A 7587-nucleotide genomic window follows, 5' to 3' on the forward strand; every position below is an offset into this window, starting at 1 on the left:
ATGTTAAAAATCAACCAGTTGGAAATTGAAAACTACCAAGAACAAATGAAGAATGACATAACAGAAATAAAAAACACATTGGAAGGTCTAAACAGCAGAGTAGAGAAAGCAGAGGACCAGATCAGTGAATTAGAAGACAGGGTAGAAAAAATCAACAAATCAGAAACCAAAAGGTAAAAACAATTAAAAAACAGGAAGACAGCATTATAAAACTGTGGGACAACTGGAAACATTATAATATTCGCAACATAGGAGTCCCTGAAGAAGAAGAAAATGAGCAAGGGTTAGAGAATATATTTGAAGAAATAGTAACAGAAAATGTCCCTAATTTGGTGAAAGAAGAAGGCATTCAAGTTCAAGAAGCACAGAGAGCCCCAAGTAAGAAGAACCCAAACAGGCCCACACCAAAACACACAGTAATCAAAATGCCAAAAATTAAAGACAGAGAGAATCCTAAAAGCAGCAAGAGATAAGCAACAGGTCACCTACAAAGGAAATGCCATAAGGCTCTCAGCTGACTTCTCAACTGAAACACTAGGGGCCAGAAGGGAATGCCATGAGGTAATCAAGGTCATCATTCAGAATAGAAGGTCAAATAAAGAACTTCCTAGACAAAAATAGGCTAAGGAAATACATCAACATTAAACTAGCACTGCAAGAATTGTTAAAAGGACTGCTGTAATTAGCAGGAGAAATAGGAAGAAAAATATAACCACACTAAATAAAAATGGCAATAAATAAGTATATATCAATAATCGCCTTATGTAAATGGATTGGATGCTCCAATAAAAAGGTACAGAGTAGCTGACTGGATAAGAACGCATGACTCATCTATATGTTGTTTACAAGAGACCCACTTCACAACAAAAGACTCACATAGGTTGAAAGAAAAGGGATAGAAAAAAATCTTCCAAGCAAATGGAAAGGAAAAAGGAGATAGGGAGCAATATTCATATCTGATAAAACATATTTCAAAATGAAAGCTATAACTAGAGACAAAGAAGGCCACTACATAATATTGAAAGGATCTATCCAACAGAAAGATATAACCTTGATAAACATACATGCAACCAATATAGGAGCACCAAAATATATTAAAAATCTTCTGGAGGACTTCAAAAGAGAAATTGATAGCAACACAATCATAGCAGGGGACTTCAACACCCTGCTAACATCACTGGATAGATCCTTTAGACAAAAAATTAGCAAGGAAACGAGACTCTAAACGAAGCACTAGACCAAATAGATTTAATAGATATCTACAGAGAATTATGCTCCAAAACTACAGAATTCACATTCTTCTCAAGTGCACATGGGACATTCTCAAAGATAGACCACATGTTAGGATACAAACTAAGTCTCTACAAGTTCAAGAAGATTGAAATCATATCAAGCATCTTCTCAGATCAGAATGGCATGAAAATAAAAATCAATTACAACAAGAAAATGCAAAGATGTTGGAATACATGGAGGCTAAATAGCATGTTATTAAACAATGAATGGGTAACAGGAGAACAAGGAAGAAATTAAAAACTTCCTGGAAACCAATGAAAATGAACACAAAATCTATGGGATGCAACAAAAGCAGTTCTGAGAGGGAAGGTCATAGCACTATAGGCCTACCTCAAAAAACAAAAAACAAAAAGGCCAATAGACTATCTAACCTCACAACTTAAAGAAGTAGAGAGCAAACAAAAAGAAAACCCCAGAGCAAGTAGAAGGAAGGAAATAGTAAAGACAAGAGCAGAAATAAACGACATAGAGACCAAAAAAACTATTGCAAAAAATTGAACAAGAAGGAAGACTTCCAAACTTGTTTTATGAGGCCAGCACAATTCTAATTCCAAAAGAAGAAAAAGACACTACAAAGAAAGAAAACTACAGGCCAATATCCCTGATGAACATAGATGCCAAAATCCTAAACAAAATACTAGCAAATCGAATCCAGCAATGCATCTAAAAAATTATTCACCATGAGCAAGTGGGATTCATCTCAGGGATGCAAGGCTGTTACAATATTTGCAAATCAATAAATGTGATACACCACATAAGTAAAATGAAGAATTTAAACCACATGATCATATCAATAGATGCCGAAAAAGCCTTCCACAAAATCCAGCATCAATTTCTGAAAAAAACGTCAGCAATGTGGAAATAGAGGGATCACATCTCGACGTAATAAAGGTCATATATGAAAGACCTACAGCCAACATCATACTCAATGGGCAAAAACTAAAAGCATTTTCCTAAAGAGCAAGAACAAGGCAAGGATGCCCACTTTTGCCACTCTTATTTAACATAGAACTGGAAGTCTTAGTCACAGCAATCGGACATGAGGAAAAAATAAAAGGGATCCAAATTGGAAAGGAGGAAGTGAAACCATCATTATTCACAGATGACATGATACTATATGTAGAAAACCCCAAAGACTCCATCAAACATTTACTAGACTTAATAAATGAATTTGGCAAAGTAGCAGGATACAAAATTAACGTCAAGAAATCAATGGCATTCTTATACACCAATGATGAACTCACAGAAAATGAAACTAAGAAAACAATCCCATTTACCACTGCGGCAAAAAAAATTAAGATACTTAGGAATAAACTTAACCAAAGAAATAAAGGACCTATTTGCAGAAAACTACAGGTCATTTAAAAAAAAAAAGTAGAAGAAGATATAAAAATGTGGAAGCACATAACTTGTTCAGGGATTGGAACAATTAACATCATTAAAATGTCCATACAACCCAAAGCAATCTATAGATTCGATGCAATCCCTATCAAAATACCAACGACATACTTCACAGAAGTAGAATAAATACTTCAAGAGTTCATATGGAAGCACAAAAGACCTCCAATAGCCACAGCAATCTTGAAAAAGAAGAACAAAGTTGGAAGGATCACATTACCAGATTTCAAGTTATACTACAAAGCCACTGTAATCAAAACAGCCTAGTACTGGCACAAGAACAAGCATGTAGACCAGTGGAGCAGAACAGAGAATCCAGAAATATACCCAAGGCAATATGCTCAATTAATATTTGACAAAGATGGCAAGAGCATACAGTGGAGTAAAGACAGCCTCTTTAATAAATGGTATTGGGAAAATTGGACAGCTTCATGCAAAAAAATGAAACTAGGCCATCAACTTACAACATACATAAAAATAAACTCTAAATGGATGAAGGACTTAAATGTGACTCATGAATCCATAAAAATCCTAGAAGAAAATGTAGGCAACCAAATTTCAGATATCATACCCAGCAGAATTTTCACTGATACATCACCTAAACAACAGAAACAAAGGAGAAAATGAACCATTGGACTACATCAAACTCAAAAGCTTCTGCAGCAAAAGATACAATCATCAAAATGCAAAGGCAACCCACTGTATGGGAGGGCATAATTGTCAATGATATATCAGATAAGGGGTTAATTTCCAATACATATAGAGTGCTCATACAACTCAACAAAAGGAATACAAAGAACCCAATTCAAAAATGGGCAGAGGGACTAAATAGACACCTCTCCAAACAGGACATACAAATGGCTAAGAGATAATTGAAGAAATGCTCAACATCACTAATTATCAGAGAGATGCAAATTAAAACAACAATGAGGTATCACCTCACAGCTGTCAGAGTAGCTGCTATCAACAAATCATCAAACAAGTGCTGACAAGGGTGTGGAAAAATGGGGACTCTAGTACACGCTGGTGGGAATGCAGACTGGTGCAGCCACTATGGAAAACCATATGGTGTTACCTCAGAAAATTAAAAATTGAACTTCCATTTGACCCAGTGATCCCACTTCTAGGAATATACCCTAAGATGCCTGAAACACCAATCAGAAAGAATATATGTACCTCCATGTTTGTAGCAGCACTATTTACAATAGCTAAGATCTGGAAACAGCCCAAGTGTCCATCAATTGATGAATGGATAAAAAAGCAGTGGTGGTACATATACACAATAGAGTACTATGCAGCTGTAAGAAAGAAAGATCTCTTATCCTATGAGACAACATGTAGGGACCTAGAAAGTATCATCTTAAGTGGAACAAGCCAAACAGAGAAAGACAGGTATCATATGATCTAACTTATTTGTGAAATATAATCAACATAACACTCTGAGGAATGGCATAGTCCCAGAGACATGGAAGTGGGGCATAGACTGACAATCCCCAGAAAAGTGGGTGGTGGGGGATAGAGAAACCACAGAACTTATGTGCATGTTTGCATAAACAATGAACATAGACAACAAAGCTGGGGACAGGGCAGGGAGGTGGGCCAGGGGGGTTACAGTGGGGGAAAAAGGAGAAACATCTGTAACAACAATAAATAAATTTTAAAAAATTCTAGAGATTTTTAAACGAGTTTTTTTAGTATAATTTTCAACAGTTATTGTTATTTTTTTCTGAGAAGAGGGTTGTGCCTCTCCTCATGCTATCAAGGTTTTGCTCAATCCTGGGTCAACATGATTGTAAATAATAATTGTATGTTATAGTTACAAACCTTTCATAATTCTTTATATGCTTTATAGATTTTTTAAAATTAACTTACCCCTGGACAATATTGACATTTTTCTGATTCGTATGTATTTGCTTGGAAAAACATTTTAAATGTGGGAAATTAATGAGATAAAAATGTAACAAACTTCTCATAATTCATTTCAAAAAGTAAATTGATCTTATTCAAGATATACTCCCAGGTCCTTCCTTTGTTCTTATCTCCCTTGATGTGAAGAGTTGTAGGTCACTGCTCACCAGCGTTCATCTGGCTGCTCTGTTGAGGTGTGGGTGCTGCAGGCTGGGGAACGCGGTTAGGATAATTTTCCCTTGATCGCCTCCTCCATACTTGCCTTCGTCCTACAGTTGTGGCTGTGATTTTGTCATTTTATATCTATCACTCCTTTCTGATTGTCCTTTTTCCTAGTGCCAGTTCTCACATGGCTGTGGCAACTGTTTCATCTCCTTCTTCTGTACAGCTTTTACCATGGCTGGTCTCTACGGGCTCAACATCTCTTGTTGGTTCAATTTTAAATAGTCCCTTCTTTAAATTCACTTCCAAATATCAGATAATTGTGGTATCTATTGCTGATGGTACCATTACTTGTTTGGTGAGTGGTTCTGGACCATAGTAAAGAATGTTAGCTTCAAGATTAGTACATATGATCACAAATGAGACTTCTATTTTAAACAGCCTACTGATAATGTACATTTATTGTATATTCATAGATTACACGTCACTTTGCATTACCCAAAATCATTGTTCTCAGTTGCTAGCTACAGAGATTGATTTAGGCAATTTAAACAGAGAAATTAATATGTCACAAGGGTGTTATATAACTCCCAGCAACTCTAGGAAGGCTAGTGAAATATGCCTGGAAAATTTGGTAGGAACAGGGAAGGTGAACATTGATAAGGCCACAGTCAAAATCAGTTCACACTAGCTGGGCGAGGGGACTGCTGTCAATGCCACAGAACACAAGGGACCCTGGGTTACAGAGCCGCACTGGTGATGCTGGAAACTAAACACCACTCTGGTTCCTCTACACCTCAAGGGTTTGCCCCTAACACTGCACACTCGTACAAGGGGTTCTTTGTCCTTGTCTTCAGTTTCAAGTTCAGAGTCAGTGAGTTGGATTGACAGAACAATATTTCATGCCATGCCCCGAGAAAACGAGTATCTGGCATTGTCAGCTCCATGGGGAGAGGCAGGCTCTGTCTCCATGAGCACTCACCAGATAAGGAATTGCCCATCCGTACAAAGGAAACTAGATACTTGTCATAAAGTACATGATAAATGCCTACTACTATATACCTATTTGTCTGACAAGCATTTGTTATTTTTGGCTGTCCAGCATACAAAACCGTCTTTGCATAGTTACATTTCAAAAAGAAAACAAAGCAACTTCAGCTTAAGGTACCAGACAGTCCCTCATGAAATTAAAATGTGCTCTCACATTCCCAAAAGAAGGGCAATTCAAAGTTCCATCAGTGACTGCATCCAGCCCGAACACCAGGACTCCAAGGAACTGTCTCCCACTCTTTCTCATCTGACTTCAACATGCCTTAACTATTTTTAACTATAGAATTTTCATCATCACAATTGTGCCTACTGGTGATGATGATTACAGTAGGGGGAATGAAACCAAATGCAAAAGAGAGAAGGAATAAAACACAGAACTTTGCTTCTCACGTTTTTTGGACTATTTACCTACTACAGTGATTGGAGTGACTGAAAGCTTTTACGAAAATGTGTTCTATGTGCCAGTTCCTGAAGTCCGTGGATTTCTCCCTTCCCCTCAAATAAAGACGTGTCTGTCATTTCAACATCCATTGATGTGAGCTGCCATTGGATCTAGTTTCAGTTACTTAATCAAACACAGAGTCAGAAAATCTCTAGGCTTCTTAAATTATCATGACAACCTATAATCTTTGAAGAACTTGATAAACTTTGTGACGGAGGCAGTTTATGTTGCTGCTCTTTGGGACCTTGACAGTCTGCTGGTAAAGGACATGTGACAGCCTGCAGTGTGTACAAGGTCAAATCAAAGAGAATCTTCTCTCTCTCTCTCTCTCTCTCTCTCTCTCTCTCTCTCTCTCTCTTTGTACTTGGAATGACATGGAATAGCTTAAATAAAACATAGACTAAAAATAATCAATAGCTTGCAATGTATCTGCTTGAGATCGATTATACAGTTATGTAAACTTATGACTGAATTTTCTCAGTCATGTTATGATCAAGCTCACTTTCCACAGCAATGAACTGTTCTGCATAATGTAAAGATTATTTTATCAACATGGCTATAGTATTCATAAGTTTCCTTTTCTTTTTCTCAGGCCAACAATGAGCATCAAGTACAATGTCTTCCTTCATAGTTATTTGCTCTTTGCTGATGATAACAGTTTATCAGCAGCTCTCTGGACATCTCTCTAAATTTTTGCTACTTACCAAGATTGTTTGCTTTGTGTTAATAGTTTCTCCAGAGGCTTGAAGTCAGTAACAATAGCATTTTGCAATTAACAGCACAAGACTTGTATAACATAATTTGCATTTGAAACTACTAATCCAGCATTTTATGGGTGTACAGTAAATTCTCTGTTCAGTTGTTTACTAGAAATCCAAGAATTCACCGTTTATGAGCAAATCAGGGCAAGCATTTATACAATGACTGACCTGGGTTAAACATGTACTCTCTAGAAAGGAAAAAAATGTGAAAATAATGAGTCTATAAGAGGCATGAGATATTGACCTTGAATTGATGAAATCCTCACCTGCTGAGTTAGCCATCTGTATAAACACTCGTATTGTCCTTTTCTTGAAAACTTACATAAAATTCCAATTGACAAAATGAGATTTTTTTTCAGGCTTAAGCTAGATTTTATCAAAAGACTCAAAGTTTATATTTCTTAGCTCTATATCTCTATTGTTTTGCTATCTCAAACCCCTAATCACACCCTCTGTAATCCCATAGTAACCTCTAGTAAAACTAGCATTTTGAGACCCATTCACCCAGGAAAGGGCAAAGAAAATAGGGCAGGGGGACTTAAGTGTGGATATTCTTTCTATGTACCACGGAAA

The sequence above is a fragment of the Molossus molossus genome, unplaced genomic scaffold (assembly GCF_014108415.1).
Source record: "Molossus molossus isolate mMolMol1 unplaced genomic scaffold, mMolMol1.p scaffold_m16_p_13, whole genome shotgun sequence".
Classification (NCBI taxonomy): domain Eukaryota; kingdom Metazoa; phylum Chordata; class Mammalia; order Chiroptera; family Molossidae; genus Molossus; species Molossus molossus.